The sequence below is a fragment of the Drosophila obscura genome, unplaced genomic scaffold (assembly GCF_018151105.1).
Source record: "Drosophila obscura isolate BZ-5 IFL unplaced genomic scaffold, ASM1815110v1 contig_200, whole genome shotgun sequence".
NCBI classification, from domain to species: Eukaryota; Metazoa; Arthropoda; class Insecta; order Diptera; family Drosophilidae; genus Drosophila; species Drosophila obscura.
The window spans coordinates 6,875,722-6,894,922 of record NW_024542791.1 but is presented as its reverse complement, the minus strand read 5'-3'; positions in this window follow the sequence as shown (position 1 = coordinate 6,894,922).

The following is a 19,201-nucleotide window of genomic DNA, read 5'->3' as shown; positions in this document are numbered from 1 at the left end:
TAGGAACATAACTGACCCCCTAAGCTGTCACGACAAAAAATTCAGCTGTTAGAAATTTATAATTTATACCTTTAAACTCCTTAAGTGAGTGGCCAAACCCATGCACCCCTCCTTAACATACTCCGAAGGGTAGTCCAGAAAAAGAAACTTTCAGCCCAGACATTGGCCAGAGACAGAGACAAAGACAAAGACGGAGGAAAACGAACAGCACCACCATCAACATCACTGCCGTTTCAAGTCGCACGTCTCGGGGCATAATTTATGTGGCGCTGTCTACGCCGGAAATGGGTTAATTTGCTATGATTTAAGCGTAAAATTATTGAATTATTGGCGCTCGAGATTTAGTGGTATTTTTCGCGCTTCGTTATGCCCCAGCCAAAGGTGCAGCCAAAACTCACCACAAAAATGGTAAACATTTCGTGTTTCGTTGTTTTAGGGGGTGGCGTATGAGTAATTTCTTTGCTGTGTGTGACGTGCCAGAAAGTTCTCCCGTTCCCGACTAAGCATTTAGCAAATTGCAGATATTTTCGATTCTCCGAAATTATGACTTGGCTTTTAGGCAACCCCAAATATGGCATGTGCGCCGAACATTAAAACGGGAATCATCCGAAAATCTGGTTAATTTTTAGCTTTCAAACTGGGTTGGGTTGGGTCCTGCTTCCTAATGCATGGACTCAATACGAGTCTGGGGGGCAGGAGGAGTCCATTCTCCAGTCAGCAACTAATTTTGGAACTTTAATTAAAGTTCATTAAACATTTCAAAGCAAAGAGGAAAGTGCTTTGTGGCAGCAACATTCCTGGCATATGTATTTCGTGTGTGTTATGTTTATCATAAACTTTGCAAATTTGGTTACATATCTTATTAAATTATTTACGAACTCAGTCTTCAGATTTTCCAAATGCACATTCCAAAAGTTTCCCTTGAGCAACTTATAGCAGAGAGCCGATTGAGGCAGGACCAAAGGCAAGCATTCCTAGAAGATCATATGCAGGTTGTACTTCAACACAAGGACACGGACTGACAGAAAACAAATGCAGGGAAAGCACTGCACCACTCTCCAACCTCACTACCCAGTTCTCAGTCCTGGTCTCTCCCTGGTTGATGCATTTCTCATGCAAAATATGCAAAAATGTGAAGTAAGCTTTTAGAAAATTACAAGTCGAGTGCTTGATAAGGATTCGCCTGCCACGCACGTACACACAGACATCTCTCTCGCTGTATTGCAGATATGTATATTTTCTTAGTTTATTTATGGGCCGTGGGCAGAATTTGTGCTTTAGTTCTTCTTGGCACACGCAATGAAGATAAACGACATGCAGAAAATGTCGCCGAATTTAAAGTGCAATAAATCAGGCGGCCAGTGGTGGGGAGCAGTCTGGGCTCTGCCCAGACGACCAGTCTGCCACTTTTTTCGTTGACAAGAAAGTCTCTGGCGGAAGTTGCGCCATTTTGCGCTGCGTGACGGCTTCCGGCATCAAGCATTAAGGCGAACGAACTATCCAAGCAGACACATTTCGCTTTTCCAGCTCAAAAACTCTTTGAAGTGCTCGCACAGATTTACTCAGGGTGGCAGGCAATTAACCATATAAAAGTAATCACGGAGACCACGGCCACTCTTCCACTCTTCCTTAAGCACACATACAAATACATATAAATATCTGAATGTGAATCTTTTTCTGGGTTTTTGGTTACTTTACAACTTTTCCGCTTCAAGCAATTTTACAGGACTTCTTTGTACCTCTTATGGCTTTTTATGGCGGCCATCATTGGCATGTCGTAAAATGTGAGTGACGACACCACCCCGCCCCTGCCACTGCCACTGCCCCCACCGCATATGGCGTCAAATTTTTCATAAGCTCGTGCCTGAATTTTTTACATGCCGAGAATGTGGAATGGGATGCCAGCTGGTGGGATTGTAAACACGTGATACATGCCAGCAGCTTTTTATTGGCAGATCTGGGTCTCTCTCGCTGTCTCCTTTGAAATTGTCTTAACTTTGAGTTAATTTTAGGAAAACCCACAGAGTTAATCCAACGCTAAGGAGATAATCGTCCTGCAGTACAGGCACGAGTGGCACGCCAAACAATTGATTGATGCACACTCGCTGACTGAGACGGGACACAAAGAGGCAGAGAGAGAGAGAGGGAGAGAGGGACAGAGCTGGGAGCCTGTCGCCATTCATCATATAATCGTCACGATTAATGCATGAATTCCCCGGGCAGTACGAGTACAGTATGCTAAGAATGTCTGCTGCATACGCAGTCACAGCGGGAGGAAGCCTCGCTTTTTATGTGCGTCACATATACGCATTTGTCTGCTGACGATGTCAGCAACATGCGTCTGGTGCCCCAACCCACAGCAGCAGCACCAACACAAATATCCGCTATTCATTATAAGCCAAAAAAAGACGGGCAAGGCATTGCAATTACGCTGTGATTCGAATGCAATTCTCCGATTGATTTGCTTAATTTTTTTAGTCACCCACAAGCGCTTGTATATTCCATTACGGGCACAATAAACCATCGTTTACCTTCTGGGAAACTTTCACTTAATGCACATTGTGTGTACGCCCCGCCCCGTGCTCTACGTTTGGCCAAAAGATTCGCTACAAAAAGTACTCGAAATTGAACACTACGACTATGGCAATCCAGTCGCCCAGCATCATCTAATCCATTTTGGCCAGCTAATGACATTACTTAAGTTATTATTTTCAATGCTGAAATGCTATGCCCCCGCCCAAGGACAACTGGCTGCAGCAGCAGCAACAGCAACAACTGCAACAGCAAGTTCAAGTGAAAGACCAAAATGTTCTTTCAACTTGCAGTTGCAGTTGGCTGACTGCGTCAGTTCCTCAAGATACCCAGTAGTTGGTTGAGGATAAGTGTACACGAATAGAAAACAAATCTGAATTTAAGATAAGATCATCAATGCCTTACACTACGATGAGTTGCAGATCCTCTAACCCGAGTATGCATAGACAGCTATCAGTTCTCAAGGTAGAGGATAACCCGCAGTCGAGACGGCTTCCGCCTCTCTCTTTTCGCCTCTTTCTCTGTGTGCAAGTTTTCGCGAAGCGCATTTCATGTAATGGACTTTAATGGAATTACAGTTTTATATACATTTCTCTAGACCTTCTCTACACACTGATACTCGCACTCGCATTTGTCTGTATGTGTGTGCGCTCGAGTGTACGGCATAAGCACGAAAAAGGGCGCTCGTATTTAGTTACAAAGTTTACTCGAGCTTGGGCTATTATATTATTTTTAAGTGCCAACCATGTGCGCACTTAACAACACCGGAAGCAACTGCCAAAGCAGCTGCCGTACTCGAAGCAATTTGGCTAAAATGCAACCAAGTCGATCTCCCACGCCCACGCCCACGCCCACGCCCACGCCCATGCCCATGCCCACGCCAGCCAACGCTCAAGCTCAGCCATTGACACTTTGAAGCTCCATTCGAGTGGCATAAATCAATGGCCAGCCAATGGCGAGCACGTAAAATATTTCGCAACTCTCCTTGAGGTCAGCACGTGCCACTTGGCCATGCTTAATCTTCGTTAGTTTTGGCACTTTTCTAAAGCTTTGCATGCAAAGCAAACACCCACACACTGGTGGCCGTATGAGTGGCAGTGCGGCGGATGGGCAGTACGGGAGGAGAGGGCGCGTGGGAGTGCGTTGCAAGCCAAACTCATCAAAAGTCGGGGGCGAGCAGCACTGCCCCTGACACTCGCTCAAAACAAATTTGCAGTGGGAAGAAATGGTTCCAAAGGGATGAGAAATAACCATAAAATGTCAAGCATAAAAGAATAGCATCAAAAATATACGTAGATAAAAATGGTTGACTTTTAGTCAAAAAGTATTTGCACATCAAATTATTATATTACGATCTTTGGAATCACTGATAAAAAAAACCACAATCTCTAATCTAGAAATCATCATTATCCAGAAATATAATACATGTAATGCAGAAGAAACCCCATTTGATATATTTAATTCTTACTAAAGCTGAACACCTCCAATCCTAGATTTTTTTTTACTAAGCCCTTCATGCTGGTGCTGAAAATAATTTAAACTCATCATATTTTGTTCCTTATTGTTCCCCTTTACATTGACATAGACATGTAAGTACAGCCCGTGGAAAGCAAGCCAAATAAATTCCTTTCCCAATTCAAACAGAGTCGAATTCAGCTGAATAATGCTAATGATCGCACACCCAAATGATGGTAAACAACCTCCTGCTTCAACCATAACAACACCCAATTATCAAGCACTCCTCCAAGTAGCTCGATTCCTTCTCCTTAGCCCAGAGTAAGTAAGATATATATATATAGCTTCTGATGCAGACACGCTTCCAAGAAGAATCGCGGCTATTTTATTCATATTCGGTGGGAACCAGCACTGATTGCGTGTGCGTAATATGCATGTAACTGCTGTCAACGCGAAAAAGCCAACCCATCCAGCCATCCAGCCATCCAGGCACTGCTGCTTAAAATGCAACAGCAGGAAGAGCTCCACATGGCTGGGGCATCGACTGGTGTGTCTGTGTGTGGGTCATGTTTGTTCGCTGTTCTCTCCAACAAAAATTGCATGCGTGGCGCATTCTTTTTGTTTTTGTTGTTTTTGTGTTTTTGTTCTTTGCTGCTTGTTTGCCACATTGGCAACATTATAAATGCAACGGCAACGGCAGCCACAAACTATGCAAATCAGACAAATGCATCGCCCGGAACAGCTCTCCGCCATCCTCCACAGTACCAGTCCAAGAGCCAGTCCGAGGCCGAGTCCTGGACCCACTCCTCATTCAAGTCCCCATCCATAGTTACACCCACACCTTGTGCTTTGTTTTTTCGGTGTAAAAGTGCGGGTGTGGGAGGGGTATGTGGCATACATATGGCTTGGGAAGTTTTACAATATGCGCACGGTATAAAATTGGTTGCCTTTCAGCGGCGTTTGCATTGCATTTTCTTGGGAAAATGTTCGCCTCGTCTTGGCCCTGTCTTGGCCGTGTCTTGGCGTCCGTGGTGCCGTGGTGCCCTGGTGCTGCTCTGCCCCATATGTGGCCAAAATGGGTATTATCTATAAAATGCCCGCAGGTACTTTTCCACTGTTTTGGGCCATATTTCAATGCAGCTCGACTGCTGATAGCAAACTGCTGCCACGTCTGCCACTGCTGCCACTGCTGCCTCGCATTGTTGTAAATTTTGATAATTCACAAGTGCACACACACACACACACACACAGACACACCGATGGTGGGAAAAACTTTGAAGTGGCATTAATACGCCGAATGCAGACACACACACACACACACACACACACACACACACACACTCAACCAAAGATAGCGAGAAGGGAAAGGACAGGAAGAGTGGTAGCTGCCCTTTATCGCCCACTTCATCCTCATGGACGGCGCCCGCTTCCGTTTGCCGCCATTGTTTTTGGGTTATGGTGCACAATGGTGCCGTTTAAATTAGTTAGCTTCTCTGCCCACTGTATGTAGTGTCTGTGTGTAGTGTGTGTGTGTCTTTCTGTGGATCCGGGTCTGTGTGTGCCTGTGTGTGTGGCTGACACAATTCTCGCTGCTTGTCGTTTGCCATTGAATGGGCCCTTCCTTCCGGGTTCCACACTCATCCCAAAATCCCAGTCGCAGGCACAGGCACAGGCCCAGGCCCAGACCCATCCTTAGCGCAAAGTTTCAAGACATCGTGATTGTTGTGGTTACCATTCTCGGTTGTTAGTGTTGCTGTTAGATCCAAGTACCCAAATTTGTTCAGCACACGCGGGGTACCAAAGGGTATGTACAATGCCAGACATATGAAGTACGAATTGGTAGTTGAATGGAACCTATAGTTATTTTCTTTCTACCAATTTATCTAACAGTATGCCGGCCAATAATTTGTACTTATCTGAATATTAACACCCATTTTAATCTAGTTATTTATTCATTCACGTATGAATGTATCTTTCTATTATTTTTATTCAAAGATAGCTACATAAATACAATAACATTTCCTGCAACAATAATTGGGAATATATGTTTAGTATTTTATATCCATTCAATCGATAAAATTTATATATAATTTCCCCACCTCTTAGTGAGTACTATCTATTCGTCTCGTCTCTCTTATTATTCCATCAATCTTAGCCCTGTATTAGTAATATGCTATGCTGTGGCACAAGTTTGGGGCCATCGAAACTTTTGGCCATTGTTTGGCCTCGCCCACCGCATGCTCTGCATTTAATAACATTTAATGTTTGACTACCTTAGCGGTTTCCCATTGTGTACGCTTAGCGAGGGCGTGGCTCTACAGCGCCTGCAGGTCGGAAAACTGCATTTACATTTTTCTTATAAATATAAATGAAGTGGAGACTCGCTTCTGCCATTGTTGCATCTACCGCATTGTTTGCCTTTGACTTGTAGCCAGGTTTCGTCCGACCGGCACGGAACAATGGATATATGTAATATATATGCTAGTACATACATACGTACGAGTACTCGTGCATGCATATTGATTGATTGTCAAATTTTGTTATCAAGAAAAACATAATTGGGCGCTCAAGAATGGAGAAGGTAGAGCAAAGACTCGGAGGAAGCCAACAAAAAAAGTCTAATTGAATTGGTTTTTGGTTGGTAAATTAAATTAGGTTCTGCGTGGGATTCGAGTCATAAGATTTCATTATTTTAGCAATATTATAAAGCTCTCCAATAAAGGTAAATAAAGGTATGTTCGTGGTGAGAAAAATGTGATTACATGTTTGCTTATTTTCTTTGTCACCGAAACCTTGCCACAAGGGTCACGCGCCCTCTCATCTGTCTTATGTCTTGTAATCCGGCACTCAAATGCGCCACTCGACTGTGCCCATTTAATTTGTAAGCTCTCTATCAGTCCCTGTGCCAGTTACATTTTGCCACACCACTCAACAAGCAATTTAAGGCACTGCTCATTTACCTGTAAGCGGGTTGTCCAATTCACTAAACCAACGCATCTGCCAGACCACTACGGCCCCGCACTCCAGCCAGAGTGGGGATCCCCAGCAGAGCCGTTGGCCATAACCGCTTTCCTCCAGGGTTTCTCTTCAGTTGCGCTCCTGCTATGCCGAGGTCTGCTTCAGACAGAGCTACTGCAGCCAGGCGGCTAGAGCAACATTTCTTGATTGCATTCTGAAAGAATAATGAAAATTAGCTGCCACAACTACGTATCAACACACACACACACACACACATACACCCAGGTTAGCCATTCAGTTTTCCTTCTCCACTTTCGTTTTTATACCTGGTAGTCCGATGGCTGGAAAGGGCATATTCTATTCTATGGGTGTTGGTGATTGTTACAGTCAGACGGTAACTATAAATTATATATAAGCTTAGACAGGATTCACAGGAAAGTCGTTATGGACCATGTTTTGTCTATCTGGATTGGCCTCCATAGCTCTGTGCTTGTACCTATATTACTCCACTCCACTCCACTCATTGTGATTGGGTTATAAAATGAGTTCGTTGTCTAAATATCTTCCAACAACTATCATCAATCGATCCGTGTACAATTCTTTTCTATATATTCTCTGAAGAGCAATGAGTGTACCTATAATTATATATATATATCCATTTATTTATTGTATCTAAACAAGCAAGTATTAATCAATCAATCTTTATCTTAATTGATATCTTTAGAGATTTTTCTTTCTATGATGCTGATAGCACTCGAGTCTTGAATTCCAATTAGATCACTTCCCAGTTTGTACAGAAACCATTCGGACCATCGGGTATCCCATAGTCGGAGTATTGACTATATTTTTCTTCATTTTCCCAACGAATTTTCTGCTGGCTTGCCAAGGTTGGTATCTGGAAACTGGTTACTGGAGGGCTGCCTGCCTGGTGGTGTATTGTTTTTTACGTATTCCGCGCAGCTTTCAAATTGCTTTTGCTGGCGCATTTTTTAGCAGCACGCGCACAAAGCCAGGCCCCCCAAACCCATCTTCATCGCAAAGTAGCCATCGCCTCTTGGCTTGCAGGAGCAGCTCAACCAGATAGTAAAATTAAATAAAAATGTAACACAAAGTTTTCGACGCTGGGGGTTCGCTCCCTCCTTTCGGCATTCGGTTTTGTTTTGGCTTATTTGAATTTGAATTATGCTGAATTAAGAATGTTTGTTTTGCTTGTGGATCTGGTTCCGCGTCTGTTACTTCTTTTATCTGTCGGACTTCTTCTTGGCTTCATTTCGATATGCACAAGTTGATTAAAGTTTGCCATAAAGACAATGGTGCATGGCGAAGGGGGCGGCTGGTGCTGCCAAATGCATAATTCATTGCAGTTTGCCTTATAATTAGCGCACAACCTAAAAAATGCATTAAACTTTCAGCAGCGCCAACCAATGCAGGCAGCGAACCCCAAGGAACAATGTCTGGGGCAGTTAAAGTTTAAAGAATACAAATTCCCTTCGCTGTTGGCCTTCATAAATCTTCATTAGTGTGCGGCAGCGATGGTGATGGTGATGGCGAGATGGCGATGGCGGTGAGGTGGAAAGCGTTGAAAAGTGAAAATTCAGCGCTCTTAATGAGCATCGTTGAGTAATTAGCCAACATTGTGGTTACGAGACCTCCATCGTGTACTGGCTTCGGCTCCAGGTCCTGCAGCTGCATTCTTCTTCTGGTTCTCGTTCTGCTTCTGCTTCTGCTTGTGGATCCTCCTGCAACCGCACAATTTCTTTAACTATGCTTAATCAATTATTTATTGAAGTCGCTTCGGTTTTTCCTTGGTTTTTTCTACCCTCGCCAGCCCACTGCCACTGCCACTGCCACTGCGGGGAAGCCAACTCAAAGCTGCTCAGAAAAAACTGCAAAACTTGTTTGGATTTGGTTTTTTCTTCGCTCCTAAGCTTGAAGACCTCTTCTATGGCTTTGACTGTTCCGTTCCGTACCGTTTCCTACCGTTTCGTTCTGTTCAACTCTGTCGAGCAATATTTACTGCATTGAGGTTTCCGGATAAGTGCCCTACAAATGAGTTCATCAATTAACGCTCCACTGGGGTGGGGTGGAAATGGGGTTTATGTGCATTATTAATTGCATACTTATCGTATTGCCTTTAAGGGAAATTAAACCCATAGCAAAAAGTATAATTGAATCATCATAAATAAGTAAGCCTGTTAATTAAACTTTTTCCAGGGAAACAAATCTAGATTTAAGATTCCTTTGCAACAAGATTTCATTCACAGCAGATACATCCATGAATTGTGTCGCAGAGTCTAGTCTGAGATATAAACATGCAACAAATTTATGTAATGGTGTCGTCGCCAGCACTTTGCATGTCTGAACCCTAAAATCCCAGCCAAGACGGGAGACTCTGGTGGTGTTAGTAGTAGTAACCCACATTCTATTGGTTTCCAATGGCTTGCCATTGGATTCGATTGCTTTCCCTTTTTATGGCGAGGACACCTGGTAACTGCTAAGAACACAACAACGCACTTTAGTGGCCCACAAAACGTTTAATTGGCCGCTCAACTGTAAATTCACTCGACTGCATCAAAGATTTACAGCTCGGTCGAGTGTGGGAACCATCAGAGAGAGGAGCACTGCCAGAAACCGATTCAGAGTACAGCAGGATGGAGGGAATTTTCCAATTGCTTGGACTCCCCAAGCGTCGGATGGGCAGATGTTTTTGGTCTATGCAGGCGGGGTTTGCATTTGGCATTTATTGCCGCTACGCCTGGTGTACGGACGTAATGGGAACCAGCTCCTACTCCGACCCCCGTCTCTAGCTCCTGTTTCGACTCCTGTGTCCTGTGTTTGCCTTGGCCATGAGCAGCTGCACTTGGCTTTTGTGCTGTTTGTAGTTTGTCCGGGCTAAGCTCTAAGCCGGGAAAGTTCAAATTCAAATTGTGTTGAGTGTAAGCCCGTGAGGAACGGCTATTCTGTCAGGGTAATAAATTTACAGCCAGTTGCCTGCCACTGACTCAGACACGGACTCCACAGCCAGACTCCGTCGCTGGGCATTCCGCAAAGAGTTCAATTAAATAAAGCGATGCTTAAAAACTTTGATTCAATGTATGCACTGGATCTGGGTGCTGAGCGTAATGAATGTATCCCAGACCTTGTTATACACTTCAAGAGGGTATGACGATGTTTATCCAACGTTTGCCATGAAATGAACGAAGTAGTATTTTAATTTGAATTGAACCCCAATAATATGTTGCTTCAGATGTTCCTCCATGTTTCGGTTAATTTGTTTCCATAGCAAAGGCAAGCGCATCAAAAGCTTCGCCTCGCCTCCAGATGGATTTGCATTTATGCATACGTGTACGATAATCCTTATTCCGGCCGGACAATCGTTCAACTGTAAATTTGTATTCAATTAAAAATCATTTCTTTGTCAATTATTCATTCATTGTGCAGCGAATCCTGGCAAATGGGGCGCCCTTCTGGATGGGGCCAGTCAGCCATTCATTAAATTTATGAAAAATAAAAATCAATTTTTATTTTATTTTATTACACAACAAAATACAGTGGCAGCAACTGTAGCAACCACTCTGTCTCCCTCTCGCTCTCTCTCTCTGGCAACAGACACGTTCCATTATATTTATTTTAACTATTTTTATATATTTCTCACAACAGTCTCTGCTTTCACGTGAATGTGAATTGTGAATTGTGCTTTTGGTTTCGTTCTTGGTTAAAAGTTGAATAAATCAAAACTGTTAATCAATATACACCGTCTATAAATAAGCATATAAAAACTTGCATAAACTTTGGTTAGTTTTAAGAGCAGCTCATAAATACATATATTCATTTGTCAAAACACTTTTTGTGTGTGCCATGCGGTTGAGTTTAAAATTCATGTGACACCAAATTGATGGAAAATATTCTTTGACAAATTCTCCGTTGTGGTGGTATTTCCCCCAGCGGGAAATTGAATCGGGGTTTTTACTTTGAGCTATGGAAATGTCTATTGAAAAAATCCGAATGAATGGCAATAGATTTTCATAAATAGAGCATATAAAATATGCAAAGAAATGCCAGTATTTATGACTATTTATACCTTCATTTATTTCATTTGTATTTTGCCATTTGCTTAATTTTTGAAATTTTTTTAAGTCTTCGGGTGTATATAAATCTGTTGGCTCGATTGCCAAACGTAAAAGCCTTTCACAATTCATCTTAGATTTATTTCTGGGACGTAGACAATGAAAAGAAATGACTGTGGCTATTATTCCCTTATAGGATTAAAGCAATTCTCAAACTTATAAAAATACCAATAGATTTTCATAACTCTATAAAAACAAAGTTTAAATCTTTTCTGCCAACAAAACCTTTCCAAAATGCTGCAGTTCCAGTGAGCCCTTAACGTGTGTTTTTCAACATAATCTGCTAGGCAAAGCCAATAATCAACAGTTGATAATCTGGAAAATCTCTGCCAACTCGCATTCCGAGTGTTTTCTTTTGTCATGGCAGAAGAAAGGAAGGAAGTCCTTCCCACTCTGCTACGTGCATGCACGGGTAAAGGCAATCATCCGCCCCTCTTGGTGCTCCTTCGAGACACACATTGTGTGCCATGTGTGTAAGCCCCATAATATATATCGATAATATTTCATTAGCCCCCACTCCCCCAGCCCCCGCCAACACCAGTAAAGGGCAGAGTGTTCTCGATATGAGTGCGTCGAAGTGCGCACATAAATTTGGCAAAAGTAAATGCACTGGCATATTGGATGCGTTGGGAGAGTTGGTTCCCAAAAGATGTTGCCGGGGCATGGGCAACGCAGTTTGCTTGTAATGGAGCTTAATGCAATTTCCCCCACTCTGGCCAGCTCCATCCACCCATGTTGGCTGGCTGGCTGGCTGCCGAGTATGGGTAGCCAGTCCAAACGCCAACACAATTTCTCACAGCAAACATATTTTCACTTTGTGCTGCGAGCCTTTGGCCAGTCGGCCAGGGCACTGGCAAAACCAAGCGCAAAGACAGGAAGAAAAAAAAGGTAAAAAAAATAATCGAAGTATAAAAAAAAAAAATTTTCTCGTTTGGCTCGAGCTCGAGCACGAGCCCGAGCAAATGCAATTTGTTTGGCACTTGTAACGGGGGGCGTATACACGATGTCGACATTTGCCACTCCAGAGTCCCTCTGCTAATTAGCTGCTGGCTGATTTGCAACTGCTCAGCAAAACCAAAAGAAGCCAGGAACATTGGAGCGGGAAGAGCACATGAATGGCATATTTTTTTACAATTTTTCCAGGTTCTGCTGTGAGCGCATAAAAAATCGCTTAAGTTAAGCGAAGCGTCAAGTCGTTTGCCTGTCTGTCCACCACAAAGGATTTGGCCAGTTAGCCAGCCAACACTCGAGTGGTTTGCGCCATGGTTCTCCTAGAGATGGGTAATGCATCCATGGAGAATATTTCATAGATTTTCCGCAACTGAAGTCCTGGCTGGCATGTCCATCTCTAGTCCCAGGCCAGTGGAGAACTAACCAACTGAAATGTTGTCTTTGACATGGCTGTCGGTTTATCGCGCCGCTTGTCAGCACAGCTTCTGTTCCACCGCCAATGCTCCGACGACTCTGACTCCCACTTGCAGATTCTCTAGTTTTTTGTTCTTCTTATATATACACATAGAATGGCTTTTGTTGCATGTCATTTGCCGGGAAAGGGAAGCAGGGAGCGGAGGCATAGCGACTGATAGAGATGGAGCGAGAGAATAGGGGCTGGCAGCCGGAACTGCCTCAATTTATTTGCACTTAGGTGGCTGGGCCACAGGACAAGAGGTTAACAATGCAACTGGCAGCTGCTTTGGCTAGCTTGCTTCGCTTTGGTCCTGGCCAGAGTGGCTTATCTCAGTCGAATCGCTGGCCGGCCAGCTGACATGGCCACACACCTGTGGCCAAGGCGAGCAACGGCCATGGCCACTTAATTGCTTAAAAATGCGAAAATAATTGCAGCAAATGCATTCAAGCCAAGCCAACCGAAGTCCCCATCCTGTCCGGACCCAAAGGGGTCAAAAAGGCAGCTGCACAAAGAGCCAGTTCGGGCATTCAGTCGTTGGCCCAAAACGTCATGCATTTTCATTACGTTAACTGGAAAAACACACGGAAAATGCAATGCCATTTCGAGCAATGAGCGACAATTGCCATCACCGGCCCGGCTCCATCTCCGACTCCTTCTCTGACTCTTGGCCAGCTTCCTGCCGCTTAACGCTGGCCTTAGCCTCCAGCCATGCAAATTCAATTTGGCAAAAAGCAAGGGACAGAAAAACGCACTGAAAAACACTGGGACATGCGTTCAAAAGTCGCGACTCGTCGTGAGTGGCAGGTGAAGTGAACGGAGAGAAAACGAAAAAAGCCAAGGAAGGAGACCGACCATTTTTCCAACCGTCGAAAGAACTGTACCCTTTCTATATGCTATTGAGATTTGATGGTTAAATTGGCTAAACCTTGGAAAATTCCTTAGTCTTAGTATTTAATGGCTGTTTGGATTGGGGAAGAGCAAGCCAAAAAAAAATACCTTGCCACAAGTTTCCTTTATTTTATGGAATGCATTTTCCAAGGTGTGTCCGTCTTTTAAAGAGTATTAGCTGCCTGACCAGGAGCAGAGAATTGTCCTCACTGTTGCCGCATTGTCGCCAAAGAAAAAACGTCTCCCCAAATGACGAGTGCAATTGTGGCATCTGCCTCCTCTGATGTGGCTGCTGCTCTTGTCCCAAATGCAAAACGACTGGCAGTTAAACATGCGCGGTCCGAGGCAGCTTCCACCTCCATTTCGAGCTCAAAGCATCTGCTAACTTAACTCTTATCTACGCAAAGCATTTTAGAGCTCCTTTGGCAAATTGCGTTTGCTTTGAGTCTCACTGCGGGGATGTTGCTTATCACCGACTTTGTGGTATGCTTCGGAAATTGTAGCAGTTGCTGTTTTGTCCGACGTTTAATTGGCTGCTGGCAAAAGCGCATAGTTTAAACCTTAAAGACCGGAGATTGCAGGAACCAAATCTTTACTTTCACAAATATACACAGATACATATGTGTGGCTCCAGGGTTTTATGCTGATGCAAAATAACTCCCGAGACGACGTGTCGCTAGGTTTTCTTTATCATAGTTGCAGTTGTGGTAACGTTTATTTGATATTATATGCATTGTGGCTTATGATTAACAGTGTTTGTACGAGTATGTGTGTGCAAATTGGTGCAAAAGGTTCACCCTTTGCCCTCAAACCTCCTGCTCTCATGATCTCTCGCTCTGCTACTCAAATGAGCGTTCCTAATTGACGGCGTTTACTTCAAGTCTCTCTGCACTGTGGGCTCCTATCCGATTCCTACACATATTCTGTTTATATTTGTGTTTTATTTTATTACGAGCAATAAGTTCCATCCTAATGGAATATTAGGACGCCATCAATTTTGTAGCATACTTTTTGGCTGTGCCAAATATTAAAATTTTCACCAATTGTTTCTAAGGATGTTCTACCGCATTCCACATGAAATTGGAAATCACTAACTAACTTATAAGCTTTCAAAAGAATTTCGAATTATTTAATTGTAGCGATGGGCTGGAAAGTAACTGAATATGTAAACTCATGTACACTAATCGCCACAGTGTCGACATTTATCGAAAAATTAAATTCATCTGTTGAAAATGTACGATGCACCTGCAGCTCTTGAAAATACAACAATTTGTTTCGTATTTCTGAACAAATACGTTTTCAAATATCACAAAATTGTTAATTTATCCGTAAGGATGTTGCATGTTACAGTCAATGCTTTGAAAACAAAAATATTCTAAGAATATTCCTCAAATTCAATAGCTACCTTTTAACCCTCACTTAAGTGATTTAATTTCTAAGAGTTTTACTATCAACGCTGCACAGCTCACAACCCTCACATTTTTTGTAGAGAAAGACTTGAGAAAAAATACAAATGTATGCACAAATATTTGCATATTTGCATATCCCCCATTTGCCTCCTCCTCTCTGTCGGAGCTCCCCTACTTTAACATATATGTGGGATAAATTTCCTTGAACAGGAATTTACAAGCTAACAGTAAAAAAAAAAGACAGTGCTACCACCCACTTTAGTGGTAAAAATTATGCTATAATTCAAAAACAGCGCCAGCACACACACAAACACTCGTACGTATGTATGTATGTATGTATGTATGTATGATGTACATATGTACACATGTACCGTTCATTAGCACAAAACCCACACATTAATTTCTTATGTCTGTTTGGGTGTGCTGCTAATCTTGTGGGTGTAAAAATGCATTCATATGTGTGCCAGTGTGTGCAAGAGTGTCTGTTTCCCTTTGTTGCCATAAAGGATATAAGCCATGTTTTTACTACACTCCTGTTCGTGTGCCTGTGTGTCCGTGTGCTTGTGTGAGTTACTTTATGTTGTGCCCTGACTGCAGCAGCACCAGAAAAAAAAACACAAAAAAGCGAGTAAAATAGCTAAAAGTCGATATTTGGACTACGGCATACCTATCATTCATATTCATTAGAATGACTTAATAGGAGGGACCTAAGTATATATACTATAGCTTGGAAAGGTAGCAAAAACATAAGTAAGATTGCAACCATAGAAGACACCAATAACTTAAGCAAAGTTTTCTATTTTCTAGAATTATTTTAAAATAATTTAAACGTTGCCAAAATTGTAAGTGAAAATGTGGCTTACCAATTTGTAAATATGCATGTAAAAATTGATAATAGCGTTAATTATCTTAATCAATCAAACCTTAATTGTTTGCATTATATATGCGATATCTAGGCGTTAATACATATACAGACAGAAGTTTATGACTATATCATGACTCAACTATTAATGTTGATTTAAATATATAAACCTAATGGGCTAAGCACTTAATGCTGCCTGTTACCTCCAACTTTACGAACCTAATATACCCTAATACTCTACAAGTACCAGGTATAAGCACAGTGCAGGGCTCTCCCTTCCATTCCTTGGCTCTGGCTTCTCCTGCAGCTTTGGCTTAAACGACGACACGCCAGCCAGAGTCGGGCCAATTTCAGTTTCGGTGATAAATTTCGTATAATAAAGAAGACATTAAGCAAACGCTGGGCCCGGGGAATGAGAATGACAACGACAACGACAACAAGGACCACCCGCAGCTCGGACACATTTTACACCTGGCTGAAGGAGCAGTAAAAAAAATATTATATTATCCCTCCCTCCCACTAAAAAAAAATGTCTATTTTATAGTGTAAACGTTTTAAGGTTTTTTACATGCGCGAACTAATTGCGACTTCAAATGCGACTAGCGGCATCACTGGCAGGGACGAGCAGTGCGGCCAAAGATAGCCAAAAAAAAAAACTGATTCAATGCCTAAAATGTTGAAAGCGCTTTAAACGATTACGCGTTGAGTTTATTTTTCCGCTTCGGGCCATGCATTCAAACATATTAAAGCAGAAACTTTGCCATTGAACCGATGCATCGGTATGCTGAAAAATAACTCTCACACACAGGCAAATGCATTGCATGCGTTAAAATTTCCCATTGAATAGGGATGAAAAGCCAATGGCATTTAATATTTATGCAAATTTATTATTGATTATGATTATACAGCTGTACGGGTCAGCGATGAGAGTGCACCTGTAAAGCCCCGCGGCGACCGGCAACAACACACACTCTTCATCATATCAGAGTGAACATTTCCCTATATTTATTTATACAAATATATGCCTACAAAAAATAAAACCAATATGTATGTATACTGGTATGTACCCAAAAATTTAATTAAACTTTGGTTATTTTTCTCTGTTTTTATACCCTTCCAGAGAGTGTTAATACTTGTCCCAGCTGATTAAAACGTGAACAGGAAGGAATTTACGATTTATTAAAGTAGATTCCCTTGCTCTTCATCACCATTCTAGATGGTATGTATATACAGTAGGTATATATTTGTTAGAATAATTTATATGATGTACTCGTACTCATCACATGAGTGTCATAAGTCCTTCGATCTGCAAGGGTATCCTACATTTCAGCCCCCGAGGCCAGCCATTCTTTTATGTTGTTGGGTATTTTTGAACATGCTAATTCGCACTAAAAGCAAACGGATTGAACAGTAATACAACTCATGTATCTTTAATACTAATATGAGTAACATGTTACAAAATTTAGCAATAAATCCGCATATATTTAATAACATTTTATATAGCTCCAAAGTTAGCTTCGCTATGCATCGACCTAAATCTCAGCTGCACTTTAACTCTCTCTCTTTGAAAATCTCACGGACCGGAACTGGAAGGAAGAACAGCACAAAGCTTCAACAATACAGAGGACAAGCCGCAGCTGGACATCGAAGTCTGATCCCACCTGGCAGGAGGCAGCTCCTTGACTTGCATTTGAGCTTGACACTTTTCTCAGGCAACGGAAACGACGGAAACGACGGCGGCGACTGCAAAAGCAAAGCGACAGAGCAATCAAAGAGCAGCAAGACAGGGACTTGAAAGTGGCAGGCACGTAAACGAAAACAAAATGGCGGGCAGGGATGGGGATGGGGATGAGGATGATGGGGCCCTTTGCAGGAACACCACACACGAACCGCAAGCCAAACAAGCGACAAGCAACAGCAGAAAGAAATTACATGCAACAAGACAACAAAGTTGTCAATGTCGACGTTGTTTGGTTTGGAAAAAAACCAAAAAAAAAATTACCATACTCCGCAAACCATCTTCCCGCACCACTCCCAAATGGTGCAGCTGGATCTGCATCTGAAGTCGAAGGCAAAAGCCTGGATGACTGCTCTGTGGCCACAGCTGGAGCCGTGGGAAGCCATCCTCCTAATCCTGCCCCCAACTTTCTGTTCTGTTTGTCCCGCAGGCATCGCACAAATATTAGCTGTTAAACAAGCATTGCTGTTGCTTTTGTTGCAACCAAATTCACAATTACATATGCAATGCCAAAAACCAAAAGAAAACAACAGAAAGAAAATGTAACACGTCGAAAATTAAGCGAAAACAGAGAAACAAAGATGGGGAAAACAGCAAGAGAAGAGGAGGGGCGACACAAAAAATTGGCATAAAATGCAAAAATGAAAATGCAACAAGCAAAAAATATTTTGCTTCGTTAAGTTTTTAGCGTGCATGCGCAAACAGCAACAATAAAGTGTTAATGTGTGCAAAAACTAACACAGGCATATGAGACACACATGAATTGACATAAAGACACCACAGGCACAGATATACATACATACATGCATGCATGCAGAATAGAAATACGTGGCAGGAGCAATTGCAACCGCAGAAAATGCAAAACACATGCCATGGGAAAATGTGCAGGGCCACACTGGCAGTAGTAGCATTGACATGAAACGCGAAGGAAGGAAAACACTGGCAGAATCATGGATATGATGAGAGAATGCGCAGAGAGGACGAAGGCAGGAAGGATACCAAGGAAGACGCATGAAGATGAAGCGAAAAAGAGAAAGAGAGGCAGCAGGATGCCAAGGATAGCAGGATGCGAAGACGCATGCGATGGATGGTGATATGAAGACAGGAACGTTGTCGACTTTATGCACATGCAAATGCAATAAAATCAACTGAAATAAAATAAAATTCGAATTTCGCTTGAAGCAAACAAATGGCTGCATTTGATCTGACTGTGCCATCACTTCCATAAGGATTTATTGATCTATGGCTTGAAGATTTTTCCAGCTAAAATGTAAGTGATTGGCTGTAGTTATGTGTACAGTGGAAACTCTGCAGTATCGGTATTCCAGTAAAAATATATGGCCAATTATATATCTTTCCAGGAAATTTTGTAGAAATTGTATCCATTAAAAAAAAACCCAACACTTGTTGCAAATTGGAATTATTCTAAACCTACCCAAAAGCAACTGTTGAGAATTAAATTAATCACAAATTGAGGCTTATACACTGATAGAAAAAAGGCATAGTAAAAATAACTACAATCATATTTGAATTTAAAATGCGATTTTTAAATACAAACATAGTAAAATTTAATAGAATTGACTTTGATTCAAATATAATTGTATTAAAATGGCGCATATTTAATCTTAATACAAAACACTTTAAAATAAATATAATATATTAAATTTGTAGTTTAATATGTTTCATATTTAAATTGAATATTATTATGACTTGATTTCAAAATTTCTGTTTTAAAATCAAATAGAAAACTTTTTATTTTAAATATTCCATATTAAATGAAATAAAATATTTTTTGTATTTTTTTTAAATATGTTTATAATATTT